General features: G+C 39.7%; 1 long non-coding RNA gene across 2 annotated transcripts in view; it reads right to left on the bottom strand.

Moving 5' to 3' along the window:
- Positions 1–2,390: 2,390 nt before the first annotated feature.
- Positions 2,391–18,800, bottom strand: part of LOC144323942 (uncharacterized) — a 38,610-nt gene continuing 22,200 nt past the window's right edge. For both annotated transcript variants that reach the window (XR_013389331.1, XR_013389332.1), the window contains exons 6-8: positions 13,414–13,500; positions 12,502–12,804; positions 2,391–2,497 (exon numbers count right to left, since the gene is read on the bottom strand). This is a non-coding gene — a long non-coding RNA (uncharacterized LOC144323942). The remainder of the gene's footprint in view (positions 2,498–12,501; positions 12,805–13,413; positions 13,501–18,800) is intronic.

The raw sequence follows: 18,800 nt of genomic DNA, 5'->3' as shown, positions 1-18,800 counted from the left end.
AAAAGCAACATTTAGGGCAGTGCCCTGGACTAGCAAAAGGGCTTCTTACCTTATCCCTAAACCTGAAGGCATCAAGGTGGGGGTCTACAGAGGAGGGTTATGGGGAGGCAGGGGGGTCTGGAGACAGAGAAGTCCATGTAGAGAGGGGTGCCTTGTGTGAGCTGAGAATCTCAGCAAGCATGGCCCAGGAAGCCCCCGATGTGGACAAAACAAAGGCATAAATAGCTAGACTCATGACCGGTGCTCCTTGCTATTTCCTGCTGGAGTGCCCCATTGTCAGGGCCTAGCTGTAAGCCAGAGGCAAGAGCATCATCATTAGTCCATACAGGCTAGCCTGTCTGGACACAGAGAATGGAAAAAGGTGGAAAGTAAAGTTGGAGAGATAAGTGGAAGTCACCCAGCCAGTGGTTTTAATTACACACATCCCCCCCAACACCATCACTCTATGTGATAAGTGTTAAATGATTATGAAAGGGGAGTCACCCCTTCAGGACTGGGACAGGAAATATATAAGATGAACCCGGAGCAACTTACAGTCCCAGAAAACAAGAAAGTGCTCAGAACCACAATAACATTGACCCACAACGGTGGAGGTGTGCTAACAAAACACAGGAGCCAATCGTTGCTCACAATGACCGACACTAGAACCATCCTAGCCACAGAACGAAGTATTGCTGGATCATAATCCCAAGTACAAAATAAATATAGAGTCCATACTGATACTCAAAAAATGATTGCATGAATAATAAAAAAATAAATAAAAGAGAGAGACAAATGTCCCCTGTAGAAGAATTCCATAAAATTTAGTAGAATCTCCACCCTCAGAAAAGTAGAGCAAAACTCCCCACTCCTCGGGTGTGGACTGCACATGGTGCACTATCCCAAAGAATAGTGTATGGAAAGGGAGGGGAGGAGGGAGAGTAACTTTACAGTGGAGAAATCTGAACCCCCAGCTTGGTGCTTAAGTCAACATTAACGGCAGTAAGTCCCGTGGATAGCTTGTACCACCCTTGATATGATGTGATGAAAATGCCACTTTATATCTCTGGTGTTCCTCCCCCAAACCCATAACTTTGGTCTCACCATGAGGAAAATATCAGACAAACCACAGATGAAGAACAGTCTACTGAGTAACTGATCAGGAGCCATCAAAACTATAAGGGGTACAAAAAACAAGGAAAGTGAGAAATCGTCATAGCCAAGCAGAGCTCAGGAGGAAATGGGGTATACTGGATGGGTTCCTGGGACAGAAGAGAACATAAAGGAGAAACTAAGGAAATGGAAATAAAGTATCAACAAATCTTAATAGTAACACATTAATCCAGGCTCATTAAATGTTAGCAAACCTACCATGCATATAACACATGTGCCAAGACTTTAATAACAGGGGAACTGGCTGTGGGGTGCATGGGGATTCTCTGTACTAAAGCTGTAATGTTTCTGCACATTTAAAACTGCCCTAAAAGCTGAAGTTAAAAAAAATCAGTCTGTGAAAATACAGATAGGAAAGCAAGACAGAAAAATCCAGGAGTGAGGCTGATGCCTGTAGTGAGTGCCATAATAAAGTTGGCGATCTTTACTGTTAATTCTGGTCATTCTGTTTTGGAAACTGGAGTTCTTCCATCACTAATCACAGTAATCAAGACTTTGAGTCTGCTGGATTCCTACAAGTGGGAATTTGGAAGCGTTAGCGAAAAATTCTACCCCTACAATCTCATTTTATCTGCTTGTACAGCTCCTTCTCCACTCACACAAATGTAATGTTGACACACACGTGCATTCTCAACAGACACACAAAGCCCTGCCAAATCTGTAGGAGGGAGAAGCAAAGATCACCGGTCTTCTACCGCAATCAACCCCATGACTCTCTCAAAATTTTTCAACTTCTTTTTATCTTCTTTCAACTACCCTTTTATCTCCTTTTTAGCCTATAAAGTTATAGGGCCAGATGAACTTCTACTCTTCCTATCTCTAAAATTATTTTTCCAAAAGTAGCTGGGTAATTGATTTGGGTGAGGGAAGAAGCTCTCTCTCAAAGCTCCTTCTCAGCAATCGAAAAACAAAAATACAAGGTCAGTATCTTACTAGCATCCCATTGTTCCAGGACTAAAAGCATATTATGGCGGGGTGAGGACTTCTCCATCTGTGATCTCCTCCAAGATTCCCAGAAGACACATCCTGAAAGCACACTTGCTAGATGCTTGCATTTCTACCTATGACCAGAAAATTGAACAAAGTACCTAGCATTTGCACAGATTACTTTTGCATCGTGCATCAGATTCAGAGCTTTCAGGTTTTCCTAAGCCATCACAATAACAGCTAGTCTAGAGAATAACAAGAAAGTTAATTTTCAAAGGTAATTTTAATAGACCATATCTCTTTCATTCCCTCTGCCAAACTGCCTTTGAAATTCTTCATGACACTTTAATGATCTTGAATCGAAAAGAGGTGGTAATTCATAAATCCCTTCCGTTCTCTGGGCCTCGGCTTCCCCTTTCTGTAAAATAAAGAAATTGGATTAGATTATTTGTAGGAATAATTAAAAGGCCACTAGACCAACCACCTCTTTATTCATTGAATCCCTTGTATAAGACCTCTAGTAATGGATGCTTCTTAAATCTAAAATTCAAAGATGTAATCATTGATTTTAATTATTACATTTTGTCAGTTAAATGTTTACACGTAGCTCATAAAATGTCTGGTTACATAAATACGAAGCTGTGTTCACGATTTCAAAAACTCATCTGTATCTTTTCCAACATGGATGATTTTAGCACAATGCTGTGGTCTGAACACTTGTTTCCTCCAAATTCATATGTTTGAAGTTTTAACCCTCAAAATGATAGCATGAGGAGCTGGGTTTTTGGGAAGTGCTCAAGTCTTGAGGGGGGAGCCCCCGTGAATGGGATTAGGGCTTTATAAAAGAGGCTCCAGAGAGATCTCTAGCCCCTTCCCCATGTGAGGACCCAGTGAGAAGGCATTGGTTGTGAGCCAGGAAGAGAGCCCTCACTGGGCGGTGACCATGCTAACACCTTAATCTTGGACTTTCCAGCCTCCAGGTCTGTGAGAAATAAATGTCAGTAGTTTATAAACTACTTAAGCTCTGGTATTTTGTTATAGTAGCAGCCTGAATGGAATAAGACACATCACCTCCTATTTTCATCATTTTAGTACCAAAAATCTTTTACCCACTGTCATGGCACCGCAATTAATAAGGGCTCTTAACAAGTGGCTCCAAAAAAAGTGGAACTTATGGAATCCTTTTTGAATTAGATGGAAGCTATGAAGCATTTTCCCAGAAATGATACTTATATGTAAATACACATTTAAAAGTACGTGAGCACACACACGCACACGCATGCACACACACACAATAAGTTCACGAACACATCTCCCCGAGGTCCACCTCTTTTTCCAAAGTACGTATGGATGTCAGTTTATGAAATCCTGATCTAAGGACTGATTATTGTTGAACTAGGGAGAGCGGTAGAATGTAGATTAATTCCCCCATCTGTTTCCAAGACTTTTAAGGGAGTCAGCCCATGCACAAATTAGTAGTTTTTTGACCAGATATTAAAAAAAACAATATGTGAAAAAAGAGAAATACAAAATAATGTATATAATATATATGAGAACTATAAGTAATTTTTAAATGGCCAAGTAAAATAATATTGCATGGATATGTATGCTTTAAAGTATAAAAATATACCGGAAGGACCAATACCAAATTTATGATAGTGGTTAGTCTTAATAAGGAAGAGACAGCAATTAAAGTAAATTAAATTATTATCTGTAATTCTTATTTCTTTACAAGAAGACAGCAGAAATTCAATACCTTGTTAACCTCCTGTTAATGCAGGAGGTTGGCCTTTGGGTATCCTTTGATCATTCTTTGTACTTCTTGGAGACTTTTTTGAATCTCCCACATGGTGCCCAATGCCCAGCCTAGCACAGCTACAGAGGGCCATTGTCAGGACCGGTTTTCATCTTTGCTACAGGAGGATGTTAGCAAGCTGACAACGGGAGGTCTGGGACAGGTCTTATTGGGAGGGACTGGTCAGCTGTATGGCCATTGAAGGGTATGTGGAAAGGACAGACCATATGTGTGTAAAAAAGGGTGCATATACTTTACTTTTCTGAGGAAGCAAAAGTACTCATCTGTGTTACTACTCCTTTGTTGCTTGCAATCCCCAACACCAGCCCCAAACTATCTGCCTGTCCCCCTCTGCTATCTCCCTGGTATAAGGCAATATAAAATATAATGACCTGGATATAATCACTGTTTGCATACATTCTCTCAAAATAATTGACTGCCTACATAAAAATTAGCTCTTTGAAATGACAGCATGTGGTGTATTTTCATGCTTTATCAGTTTAACTCTCAATCACATCAAACCTAAAATACTGAAATTTTAATTTCTAAATAAAATAAAATTCTGAATAAATTTCAGGTAAAGAACAAATATAAGTAATCCAAATTTTCTAATTTCATCAGTGGAATAAATCTTTTTTTGCCTGATGTGCCTTTTGCCCTAAAATAAATTCTGAATAAATATTTTTTGATGAAAGAGTAAGTGACTTTAAAACATTGATAATTGTTATCTAACATATATTTTTAATCAGCTTTTGTGTTGATTAAGAATTTAAATGCCAAATTGCATGAGACTGATTTCATTTTTTTAAATGTATATTGAGTACCTACCATGTGGCAGTTACCGGTTAGCGGCTGGAATAGAATTAGTCAACGTGAAGACATATATAAAGTGATTTTTCTTTCCATGAGGCCATGATTAAAAATAAAACTAACCTTCTCTTCTAGAGTTAAATCAGATCTGATTTAAAATATGCTGTTTTAAAATGAATTATAAACTGTCAGAATTCATGGTTATAAAAAGGAATTTCCAGATATTTCTAATGACTTGGAATTTGTGTTTAATCTAACAAACCACACTGACTATTGAATTTGTGTGTCTGTGAATATAAAGATTTATTGTCCCTGGAGGTAATTATTGACCTCAACATCTTATCAGTCAATATTTACCTCTCGGGCCAATAAATCTTGATATAACCTCATGAAAGTCAATATCTGTTTAATAGTATACATGGAAATCTGTAATAGTTTGATTACAGGCTTCAATGTCATGCTGGCTGGTGCACCTCTTCACATCTAAGGGATACTGAATCATTTCTTTTTTCTTCTCAACATAGAACATTTCTGATTGCTATGATTCACTTGTTCTCCATCCAACATTGGGTTGGACATATTTATATCTTTGCTTAATTCTCTTTAGCATACAAGTTTTGCCTCTTCAATCAAATTGTAAGCCCCTGTGAAGCCAAAGACTATTTTAATGCTTTGTGGTTTCACTCTTTGCTCCTAGTACAGCTCTCCATCACTGTAAATAAAACAGTTTCCATGGATGGATATGTCTTTCAAAGCACACGTGGTCCCCCAGAGGTTACAAAATAAGTCATCGCCCTTCCAGCATGCACATCACAAAATATCTTCCAAAGCCAGAAAGAATCCAGTGTTATCACATGCCAAGACATCAGAAATGACTGTTTAATACTAAGCATGATGTTCCTTGTTCTGGAAAGTCAGAAAGTGGAAGCATGTAGGGTGGTAGTGTGTTCAAGTGTCGTGCTGTGACACTGGATAATACATAGCTAGCTTACATGGCACACTGGTTACTTAATGCCCAGGAAGTATTTATGACCAGATCCTTGAAGTGGAAAATATTGAAATCAGTTTAATTGTTTCATGGGTAGCTTCTAATACATTAAAAATGCTGGGGAAAGAAATCCCAGGCTACTTTAAAGAGTCCTTTCTATTGATTAAGCAAAAATGCAGGCCAAAAATTAGGTTGCATCAAAGGGGCTACATTTTCTGTAGTTCCTGATATCCTTAGCAGAGTTTCCACAGCATCCTACAGCTTAGACGGCACCACTGGGCTTCTAAAGGTATGAGTTGGGAAGCTCCACCACATTTCAGAGCCTCAGCTTGATTTCTGTGTTAATAACTATTTGCCTTTGTAAACCTGCCTACAGTGGTAGTTCAGAAACCAAATGTATCTTCAGCCTATGGTGTCTTGCACACTGCCCAACAGCATGCAGTCCAGGCCTCCTGGAGCAGCGAACAGGGGGGAGACTCATGTGGACATGATTGGTGGGCTTCCTCATTGCCCATTCAGATTCAGATCTCAAGAGCCCCTGAGATCTAACAGGATTAATGTCATCACTGAGGAAGGTGCCTGACCCTTGAACTGTGCACCTTTTGTGAAGTGTGGTTTAAAAAGTGCTAAGTCCTCTCCTGATTTGATCATAGGCCAGGATATAAAAGTAATATGAGATGACAAAGCATCATCTTCTGCCCTGTATTACCAGCTCAATGGCTGCGGTCAGTAGCAGCATTAACTCTTCCTCTGGCACTGGGTGCAGAGGTTGAGCAGGGGTGGGGAAGACTGGGGTCTGACCCTGCTGTGGACCAGGATTGATTGCAAGAGACACTGGACTTGAACCAGTTTGCACAGACATGTGCAAGAGGCCAACCCTTTCCCATGACCAGTCTTAAATAAGATATTTTTTTACCCCCTCTGTCTATGCTACAAACCCAAAGGATGTTCCTGAGCATAATACTCAAGCCCATCAACAACCCTTACCACTTAAACCTCTAAGATGTCTGAGGCCATGTACTGACATAGTCACAGAGGACACTAGGCATGGTTAGAAATGGCTGGGTCGCTGCACCTTGCAATCATTTGTAAGATCAAGCTAGGATATATACACTTTCCCAGAAAATGTCATAAGACCAGCATCAGCAGTCTTTTTGGAAACACCACCTCTAAATCTCTTCTAGTGGCTTTGGAACCTCTATCATCCTAAAATTAAGAAAAACCTTCACACACAATTTACTCAACACCCAGCCAAGAGATAACAATGTCGACAGGTTGGTGTCTGCCCTGTTTGAGGCATGGGCTACATTCCAGATATTTCAATTGCTTAAGAGAATCTGAGTGGAGGAAAAAAAATATTCTCTGCAACTATGTTGATCCAAACCATCCCCCACACCTAACTCTGGTGTTGCTAAGACACAGATGTGAGAAGGGAGAAGCCTTAGGTTTATTCAAGGCTTGTATACACTGGTTTAGGACAAGCACTGAGTGGGTGCAATTTGTCTTGATTTGGCTGTTCCAGGGTTCAATTCCTCTGTCACATTAAGGGCCATTGTATCCCATGTGAGACAGTCCAGCATCATATTTGCTGAGAAGGGAAGGGTCCATGTCTGATGACTTATATCTGAATATCTTAAGTCTTGACTACAATCAGAGTCAGCTGCAGTGGGTCATCTAATGCCTCTGCCATGACTCCAAAGTCTGCCTTGAAGATTCTGATGTTTCAGCTAACAACCAAAGGTCATCCCTTTGGGCTGATGTTTTACTATCCAAATCTCAAAGGATATAACATAATTCTTAGGTTCCTCTCATTTCTGTCATCCTGAGAGTATATTCTTTAACTCTTTCTTTCATCAATACTACCCAAATTGTCACCACTATGTCCAATGTATTGGTCATGAAAAATGTACAAATGCAATTTCCAATTTTAAGAGTTTTGCCATATGGATTCAGGGGAAAAAAAATGTGCTGGTATGACCAGATAAGTCAGTGGATATATTTTTTAAAAAGATTTATTTATTTATTCATGTGAGACAGACAGAGAGAGAGAGAGAGAGAGAGAGAGAGAGAGGCAGAGGGAGAAAAGGCTCCAATCAGGAAGCCTGGCACCCTGGGATCACATCCTGGGCCAAAGGCAGACGCTCAACCACTGAACCACCCAGGTGTCCCTAAATCAGTGGATTTAATGATGAATCAAAGCCACAAAAATATGAAATCTTTTAAGATGGGGTTGGCCTATGTGTCTAATTAGTGTTGGGGTATCTGAATTTGTTCAGGACTATTAATGTTCCAAATACCAATACCCCAATCTAAGCTATTCAAAGGTACTCACATCAGGCCTCATTTCTTTCTCCATACAACACAGCAACAAAATATTTTTAGATAGCGAATCTGATTGTGTTAATCACCCTCACCCCAGTCTATTTGGAGGACCTTGAGGGAAATAGATTTGATTGGGTAAGGCAGAGCTGGAGATCATTCTAGGAGGGAAACACTTTGTGAACAAAGTCAAGGAAACCTGTGGAAGCATATGATACTTTTAGGAGAAGATGCAAGATTCACATTAGAAACTAACAGATAGAAGGTTGAAAATGTAACTATAGCAAGTTATATTTTCCAGAGATGGGCACAAGAGCATTTCCCATTCCCTGTGCTCTTCTGCAATGTCTACTGTGGTGATCTTACGATGCCTCCACTATGGGGGCAGATAGCTTGTCTCAAGGAACTGCACTCAGAGACTTTGATGCGTCAAGCTTCCTCTCCATCTAGTCAATGAGACCTTGAGTTGATGCTGTAATGAGATAAGACTTTGGGGGTGTTTGTGCATTTTGTATGAATATGAATGGTTGTGGCTAAAGGATGGACTGTGGTAGATTTTATTCTCTGAAGATGACAATATCAATACCCCCCATCCCACAATGTAATATAGACAGTGCCACCATCAAATAATGGGGCGTATGTCCCTTACTGTGGAATGTGAACAGAACTTTGGGACTGCCATGACTGATAAAGTACAGAAGACTTCTGAGGCTACTTCATAAAAGTTCATGCAGCCTCTGTCCAGATTTCTTGAAACACTCTCTGTCTATAAAATCCCTATTACAACACTCCATCTCGGAACCCAACTACCTTGTTGAGAAAAAGCCCAAGCCAAATGGAGAACCCACATGGAAATGCTCAAGCCAACACTCCCAGATGAACTGAGCCTCTCATTCATCCCAGTCCAGGTACCAGACATGTGGGTGAGCAAGCCTCCAGAAGATTCCAGCCACAGACATTTGAATCTCCCCAGCTGAGGCTCCAGACTTCCAAAGTGGCAGACATGTGGCCTGGCTGTTGTGCAATCTTAATTTCTGAGGCACAGGTTCCATGAGCACAAGGGAGGAGTGGTTGTTTCATGCTGTTAAGTTTGGGGTGGTTTGTGTGCAGCAATGAATGGTGGGAATGATAAAATCAAATTGTGGAAGCTTGCCTACCAGCCTGAGGAATGTTAATTTCACCCTACAGGACAATGATTTTCTTTTTTTTTTTTTCTTTTTTTTTTTATGATAGTCACAGAGAGAGAGAGAGAGGCAGAGACACAAGCAGAGGGAGAAGCAGGCTCCATGCACTGGGAGCCCGACGTGGGATTCGATCCCGGGTCTCCAGGATCGTGCCCTGGGCCAAAGGCAGGCGCCAAACCGCTGCGCCACCCAGGGATCCCAGGACAATGATTTTCTAACTCTGGTCCACAGAGAACCTCAGCAGCCTTGAGTGGGGCAGGGTGGGGAAGGGAAGATGGAGTATTTGGGGTGCACATCCATCTGCTTCTACCACGTGTGTCTGCTTTATATGCTGGGTTTCCATGTGAGGTTTTGCTTGCAGGCTACCATGTCAAAAATAATAGAATATAGATATTAGTGTCTATAAACCAATAGATAAGTAGATAAAGTCATGATCTTAAAACAGAATAGCTTCTCGTGGACACCGTGCTGGTGGTGTAATGGTTCGATGGTCTTTCCAGGTATATGATGCCATGTGCACAGTTACCACTGTGATGCCAGATTCAGTTTGGGTCATTCTAGTAATATCTTAGCACTCATTGCTCTCCGGTCAGGCCTATGCTACTCTAACAGACTGTATGTTTCACCTGAGGCTATTTTTTTCTCGAACTGACGTGTAATACTAAAATGCTACTCAAGTAATGTCTCTGGACTGCCCTGCAACAGAATGACCTGTTAACAATGAGTTACATCTACCTATGGAATCAGAATCTTTGGAGATTATAACAACTAGCTATTCCCAGTGTGAGAAATAAACTCTACCTCCTGGTAGGACTGGTTATGAAGTCACAACATAAAAGCTTGGATATAGGGGAGGTCCCTAATTAGGGCTGGCAACATAGTAGTCTACCATAGGGGTAGAGATTGAAAGTATGCACTTTTTAATATCTTATTAGAGCATAAGGGAATCTTTTACACATAAATGTTTAAGAGCCCTAGAAAATACAAATAAATAAGTTAAATAGCCCTCCCAGGATTATGTCGCATAGTCAACTCTATGAAGCGACATCAATGTCACAAAAGCCATTCAAGGTTCATGTGATGGGTTTCACTAATAATGTGTTAGCTTGGTGCAGGCTGGATTGGAACAGAGATAAATGGTGAGCAAGTTAGGTTATTTTAGTAACTCAGGAGTAAAGTGACAAGGCCCCAGAAAATCAAGGTGTCAGCCAGCCTGTATTCTTTTCTGGAGTCTCTGGAGCACAATCCGTATCCTTGCCTTCCCTAGCTTCCAAAGGCAGTGTGTATCCCCTGGCTCATGTTCCAATTTCCAATTTCAAAACCAGCAGTGGCAATATCTTCAAATGTGTCTCTGATTGTCCAGCCTTGTTATCTCCTTTGATTACATTGGCCGACCCAGAGAATATAAGATAACCTTACCATCTCGAGATCCTTCACTTAATCTCATCCAAAAAGTCCCTGACGCTATGGAAGATAATATTTCACAAATTCTGGGAATTAGAATGTGGATATCTTTGATTTTATTCTCTTTCTTCCACCATCCCTTTCCCTTCTGGGGGCCTTCATAGAAACTGCTGTGTGGAATGAGGGGCAAAACAGCTGGGGTATGGGTGCCTGGGTGGCTCAGTAGTTGAGCGTCTGCCTTTGGCTCAGGGTGTGATCCCAGGGTGCTGGGATTGAGTCCCGCATTGGGCTTCCTTCATGGAGCCTGCTTCTCCCTCTGCCTGTGTCTCTGCCTCTCTCTGTGTATCTCTCATGAATAAATAAATAAAATATATTTAAAAAGTTGGGGTATTCGTTCTTTGGTTTCCCATTCTTGATTGGCTGAGGGTTGTACTGGAGGCATTAAACCTTCAGACACTTCCTGACTGCCTTGTCCATGGGCTCAGCAAGCTCCTGTGACACAACAAAAAGACCTTGGGCAGAGAAGCAGAGGAACACAGTGCTTAGGTGGAACGCTATCCTTAGTGATGGCAACAGTTGCTCCCAGGTTGTGGGTGAGCTCACAGGTGGACGAAGGGCTAATGGCACAGGCAGTAGCAATGCTGCTACAAGCTCTTATTACTTTCACTCCAAGATCTGTAACATGATCGTACTGGGCTCACCTATCCCTAGGCTAATTTTTCTGCCCCTTCTCTTTGCATTCCTTTTATTGAAACCATATTTTCTGATCAACGACCAGCAGAAATTTAACCTCATTTACAGAATGTTCTAGGAGTTCTAGGACAGTAACCTTCTCTGTTCTTCCCTGGGATTTTGCACTTCATAGTGGCTGAGATCTGATACCACCTGGCTTTATTCTGTAACAGTATCTACTATTTTAACATCATCTCCACTCTGCAATTGGGCAGCTAACTGCTTGAAAGCAGGAGCTATATTTTTTGAAGTCATTTCTTTATTTCCAGCCAGAGGAACAGAGCTCAGACCATGCTTGGTGAATAAGTACCTGGAAAGCTAAGGGCTGCTGTGTCAGCTAGGGGTTTGTCCAATCCATCATCAATGATCTTTTCTTAACATTACCTGAGTATCTGTGGTTGGTTTGGGAATGATGGAAGAAGTTTCACTTGGGATCTTCTTTCGCATTTCCCTCTCCATGGTTGTTTTTGTTTTTGTTTTGTTTTGTTTTGTTTTACCTAAACCTCGGATTTTACAGCAAGGAGAAAAAACATCATAGGTTGGTAAACCAAAGATCACACATGATGGGAGCACTGAGTATTAATTGAGCCTTAAAATCTGCCCAAAAGGTAACCACAGGAGAATGAATCACCACCTTCACTGCTGAATCACTCAGGGCCCCTCTCACCCCAGAACACCAAAACCTCAGCTGGGTTTTGATCCTTTAAGCCTTGGCCCTCTCCACATCAGTGGGCCCACCAGTGAAGTGGTGGGGAACCAGAGCATGAGAGGCAAAGGAGGTAGGAGACCACAGCGGTGACTTCTCAGCCTGTAATTATTTTTAAGAGGTGGAATAAAACCTTCATTTTTAAGAAGCAAATAAATGTGATAGCAACGTGGTGGGCTTTAGGAAATGTATTGACCTTATTATCAACTATGGATGCCGCAATTTTGAAGTCAGCAAGTTGGCTGCTTTGGCTTAGAAAGACATTATTATAATGATTTCACAACTCATTATCTACTTATTTTAAAAAAATACACACTTCTTCAATAAAAAAAAAATGAAAAAAAAAACCCATAGTCCCCAAACCTGGAATGAATGATCACTAATACTGTATTTGCCTTCACTTTAAAATTAAAGAAACAAACTATTATAAAACACACACACACACTCCTGATTTTATTGTCCATGGGGATTGCATAGTGGTTACCTGGAGCTTCATCATGTAAATCTCATGCCTATTGGTCTTTGCCTAATGAATTCACCAGTCGTCAAATGAGTTTAAATGAGATACATATATGATTTCCAAAAGGTGAGTCTTTCATTTTACTTTCATAACATTTGTTCTCTTGTGCTTCAGGTCAACTGGATGCTAGAATAAAAGATTATTTCAGGGACTATGCAAAACTGACAGGACAATCTGATTTAAGCTCAGACTGAAGATAGGGTGACTTTTCAGTCATTTCCATGGATTTTTCTCCTCTGCTTCCCTTCTCTTCCTGTGTCAGACTCTCTGAAGGAGAAATACATGAAAGATGTTCATTCACTCATTCATGGACATATATTTATTCAGAAAAGAGTTATCAATATCTCCCTTATTATTTTTATATCACTCTTACTACATACAAATACACAAAAAAAATGATACTAGCTATATATTGGATAGAAAATTACCACTAGAGCAATGATATAATGAATAAGAAATATAATTCTTAAATTATACTGTGTGATATTCAATCTGAGTTTTTGCCAGAAGCTAACATACTTGTCTAACTCTCTTAGGTCAGACTTGATCATAACTTACGTGCAACTGGATGATATTGTTCGTACTTGGGAATTGTATTAAGGTAATAATTACTTCAGTCAAAAGCCACCTTTAGGCTAGTTAGAGAGATGATCTCACTGTTGGGTTATAATGTCTGCCTTCATTTCTCCTACAAATCCATCACTTTATCTGCTTTTCCTCTCACATTGCCAGTATATGCTTAACAGATTTTATCTATGCTTTTTGATTTATAATGCACATTACTCATATGATTTTAGATATCTGGCATAAGATATGAACTCTTTTTATGAATATAAAAGTAATATAAGGTTTAAAAATTAAAATCAATACATTTACCATTGTTCTCCCAATCAATGGGAATGGACACTTTCTCTTAGCTTCGATTCCCTTCTCCCTTTCATGCCATACATTTAGTCGAGACTTCTAAAAGTTATATCAGGCAGGGTCAGAGAGCAAAGCCATAGTCAAACTACTGATTTCATAATTCTGGTCTTAATATTACTTACTTTCAACTGTACGTGGATAAATTAAATCCCACTTAAGTATTATGGAAGGGGCATTTTGGTGTGAACATTAACACTGAACCACAGGATACAAGTTAACATAATTTTTAAAAATTCACTCATGTACATATGAGTGTACTTTTTAAGATATTCTTTCACTTATAGAGTACATTTATTCTTCAAAACTTTATTATTTAAAATTTCAGATGTCTCCTTCCAGGTCCCTGTCCTAGCCATGCCCCAGACACCAGCCTTCTTTGCAAACTGATATCCACAAACCCTGCATTTATTTGCACTGCTCTTAAGCTCAGAACATCACAAAGTCCCCAGGTCCTCAGAAAACAGATGCCTCCTGAGCCTAAAAGTCAAGTCCTCAGGACCTGGCCTCAGTTAAACTCCCATCTGGAATAACTCCAGTCCTCCCACAAGACTGGCTGACAGCCTGGCCTCTATGTATCATTTGCCTATAATAATCCTCATACCTTTCTTCACGGATCCATCTCCATTCACCCAAGCATATCTGTCCTGAATCTACAACCTTCTAGAAACTTTCTCTTATCAATCCAGTCTGCAATGACCTCTCACTTCTCTCTTTAGCCATTTTCCCTTCCAATCATTGACCCTTAATTATGCACTGCCCTGTAGTATATAGGCCCTTTTTAAGGTATGTAAGTAAAATCTCTTCAAGAAGATCTTAGGCCTGAAAGTGAGATTTTTATCTGTTTTTTTTTTTTTTTTTCGAGTCACCACTGTGCCTAGCACAGAATCTATTTGCATTGGAGCATGTTAGAGGCATGGCTTGGCTTGATGAATTGATATAGCACAAAATTAGGCAAAATCACTCAGGATATTCTCCCCCAATAGATCCTGGTGTGTAATCTTTTTCTAAGTCTTAATTAGTCTGAATAATTTACTCTATGTTCCAATCAAACCTAGGAGATGTTCAAAACAAAAGAACCAAGTTCTGTAATTTGACATGCCATTGAATAAACCGGGCTCTTTGGTGATTTTATTTGAAAATGAAATGTTAATCCCTGCCCTGGTGAATGTCTGAACCACTTGGAAACTGCAACACTGAAAATCAAGATCTTTGTTGTGAAGGACAATGGTGCTGCAGTGGTTAAGGCACATTGCCTCATGGAGACTGTCCCTTCAAACTCGAAAGTGAGACCTGCAATTATGGGTGTCAGGGTTCTTAAGATGAGATGACTTTACCATTCTCTTTAGCTGAAAATTCTTTGGTAGCAGCAGATTTTTATCCCTGCCCCCAAATCCCACAGCATTCTGTGTGGTTCTTTTTTTTTTTTTTTTTTAAATTTTTATTTATTTATGATAGTCACAGAGAGAGGGAGAGAGAGGCAGAGACACAGGCAGAGGGAGAAGCAGGCTCCACGCACCGGGAGCCTGACGTGGGATTCGATCCCGGATATCCAGGACCGCGCCCTGGGCCAAAGGCAGGCGCCAAACCGCTGCGCCACCCAGGGATCCCCCTGTGTGGTTCTTAAACAACTATTGAGCATGCCTTGAAAGAGCGAATTATTGTAGAACATTCCCTAATAGTCAACAGATGATATAAGCCCATGATAGCAATACAGCTCAAGTGACCTTTTTACTAACTGATCTGCTAACTGGACCTGAGAAAGTAGTATCAATGAAGACTTTACATAAGCTATTTGACTTCTTGTTCATACAAGATGGAACAGATTCATTTCTTCTGGGTTTTCCCTTCCAAAGTACAACTATAATCCCTGGAAATAGCACAAGAGACAACCAAAGGAGAACTATCAAAGGTGAAAGGAAGAAGGAGAAAACGTCAGGGACCTCAGGGCTAGAGGAACAACATGGCTGCAGGGCATCTTAGGGCCACCACAAACAGCAGAAGTGAAAATTAGCTTGGCATTTCCTAACCTCCAACCTAAAGGCAGTCTAGGTAGTAGGATCATTTTTCCAGAGGACTGAACTGGAGTCCCATCAACAACACCAGGTGAGCTGAACAACATAGGCAAACAGGAACGACTGAGAATCCTGCTTAAAATCACTGGCCAGGAGAAGTGTTCTCCTTCCCTATTCCTGGCCTGAAACTTCTCTCCTCTATTAAGACACCTAGCAGTTGGGAAGCTCCAGCCAAGAGACAAGAAGTGGCTGAGCTGACCAGCAAGGGAGAATCCCACCACAACAAATAGCTAGACTGGGAAACTCAGTTATCTCAAAATAAATAAATATATACATAGAACAGAATAAAAATGGAAATATGACATATTAACATATATGAGATGCAGCCATAGCAGTACACATAAGGAAATTGTTGCCACAGAAAAGAAGAAAATTTTCAATCAATAACCTAAGCTCCTACCTCAGGAAACTAGAAAAAGAAGACCAAAGTAGACCCAAAGCAAGCAGAAGGAAGGGCATAATAAAGATAAGAGCAGGAATGCCTGGGTGGATCAGTGATTGAGCATCTGCCTTTGGCTCAGGTCATGATCCTAGGGTCCCAGGATGGAGTCCTGCATCCAGCTCCATGCAGGAAGCCTGCTTCTCCCTCTACCTATGTCTTTGTCTCTTTCTGTGTGTCTCTCATGACTAAATAAATAAAATATTAAAAAAAAGATAAGAGCAGAAAACAATGAAATTGAAAATAGTAAAGATGACCAATGAAACAGATATTTGGTTCTTTGGAAAAAAAAAATAAAGTTTATAAAACTCCAAAGAGACTGATAAAGATTTTAAAAAGGAGAAAACCAAAATCACTAATATTAGGAATTAAATGGGAAATATCACCATAGATCCTGCAGCTGCTAAAGGAATTATAAAAGAATATAAACAATTTTATGTTTACAAACTTAATAACTAGCAGAAATAGACCAATTTCTCAAAAACCATAAAGAGCAAAATTCAACAAGGGTGAATGAAGTAATCTGAATAGTTATATAGCCACTAAGGAAATCAAATTTATAATTTAAAATCTCCCAGCAAGCAATCTCTAAGCCTAAGTGGCTTCACTGGAGAATTCTACCAAACATTTAAAGAACAGTTAATATATTTTACACATTTTTCCCTAAAAACAGAACTAGAGAGAGCACTTTCCACCTCATTTTATGAGGTCAATATTATCTTGAAACACAAACTAGAATGGCCAGCAAAAAAGAAAACTACAATCCATCGTCTTCATAGACTTAGACAAAAAAAAATCAACAAAATATTAGCAAGTCAAATCCAACTCCGTAGAGGGGCACCTGGGTGGCTCAGTGGTTGAGCATCTGCCTTTAACTCAGGTCCTGATCCCAGGGTCCTGGGATCAAGTCCTGCATCAGCTTCCCCATGTGGAGCCTGCTTCTCCCTCTGCCTCTCTCTCTGTGTCACTCATGAATAGATAAATAAAACTTTAAAAAAAATCCAATACAGTAGAAAACAAATATTACATGATGACTCAGTAGGATTTACTCCAGGCATATAAGATTGGCTCAGCATTTGAAATCAATCAATATAATTTCCATATCAACTGTCTAGAAAAGGAAAAGCATATGATCATATTAAGTGATGCAGAAAAAACATTTGACAAAATCCAACACCCATTCATGATAAAAACTCTCATCGAATTAAGAATGCTGTTACAGGGAATCACCTCAACCTATAAACAATAGCTATAAAAAAATCTACAGCTAGCAACATACGTAATTGTGAATGTTATGCCCTTAAAACCAGTAACAGACAAGAAAATCTATTCTCACCACTCTGATTCAACACAGAATTGTAAATTCTAGCCACCTTAATAAAGCAAAAAATAAAATAAATGAAAGAAATACAATTGTAAAGTAAGAAAGAATACTATCCTTATTTGCAGATGACATGATGATTTCCCTTAAAAATCCAAGGAATCTGTAAAAATTTCTTAGAACTCATAAGTTTGATGAAGTCATAGACTATGAGTTCAACATACAAAAAGTAATGACATTTTCTATATAGCAACAATGAGTACGCCAAAACCAAAATTTAAAACAATACAATTTACAATCACACCAGAAGAAATTAAATGCGCAGGTATAAATATCCCAAGGCATGTATAGTGTCTGTATGCTGAAAATTACAAAATCCTGATGAAAGTTATCAAATAAAACCTAAATGAATAGTAAGATGTGCTGTGTTCATAGATTGGAAGACTCACAGTAAACATAGCAAAGATGTTTATTCTTCCCAAATTGATTTATGGGTTTAATGCAGTTTCTATCAAAACTCCAAGAAGATCTTTCTGTTGACATAGATTAACATATTCTAAAATTTATATGGAAGGCATAAACTCTAGGAAAGCTAAGTCTATTGAAGAAGAAGAAGGAGGAGGAGAAGGAGGAGGAGAAGGAGAAGAAGAAGAAGAAGAAGAAGAAGAAGAAGAAGAAGAAGAAGAAGAAGAAGAAGAAGAAGAAGAAGAAGAAGAAGAAGAAGAAGAAGAAGAAGAAGAAGAAGAAGAAGAAGAAGAAGAAGAAGAAGAAGAAGAAGAAGAAAGCATGAGAAGTCATTGTACCCTCTATTAAGCTAATTTTTCTACTTCTCTATGAAGTCCGTAGCAGTTAGGCATGCTCTCCATTACGTATTTATGGTATAAGCCCTTTTGAAGAGTCTTCTATAAATGATGCCTTACTTCCCTGTCTCCACCCAGTGAACAGTGAAATCCACAGGGTAGAAGGAAGGAAGGAGTCATATTGAACACTTTTTAAAAAAGATTTTATTTATTTATTTATTTATTTATTTATTTATTTATTTATTCATGAAAGGCAGAGAGAGAGAGAGAGACATAGGCAGAGGGAGAAGCAGACTCCATGTAGGAAGCTCGACGTGAGACTCGATCCCAGGACTCCAGGATCGTGCCCTGGGCCAAAGGCAGGCGCTAAACTGCTGAGCCACCTAGGGTCCGTCTTATTGAACACTTTGGGGGAATTAGCATTTGCTAAGAGACTGAACTCAACAAATATTATCGTGGGCTCTCTGTGTATACGAGCCCATGCTACTTATACGATTTCAGTTGTGCTATCTAACTTGTTTTGCTGTTGCAATAAAAATACGATCCTATTGTTTCTCATGTTTTAAAGAGAAACAGCATTTATTCACAAATTTCTTCTCAGAGGTGTCGAAGAGTTAACTAGAAGCATGGTTATGGTGTTTGTTTAAATCCTTAGAAATTGCCTTCAAGGAAGGCAAAGCTGCAAATTGATAGGAGATGCCAAACAG

Source organism: Canis aureus, chromosome 11 (genome assembly GCF_053574225.1).
Source record: "Canis aureus isolate CA01 chromosome 11, VMU_Caureus_v.1.0, whole genome shotgun sequence".
NCBI lineage: Eukaryota > Metazoa > Chordata > Mammalia > Carnivora > Canidae > Canis > Canis aureus.
The sequence above is the reverse complement of the archived record's forward strand: the minus strand, read 5'-3'. Positions and strand labels throughout refer to the sequence as shown.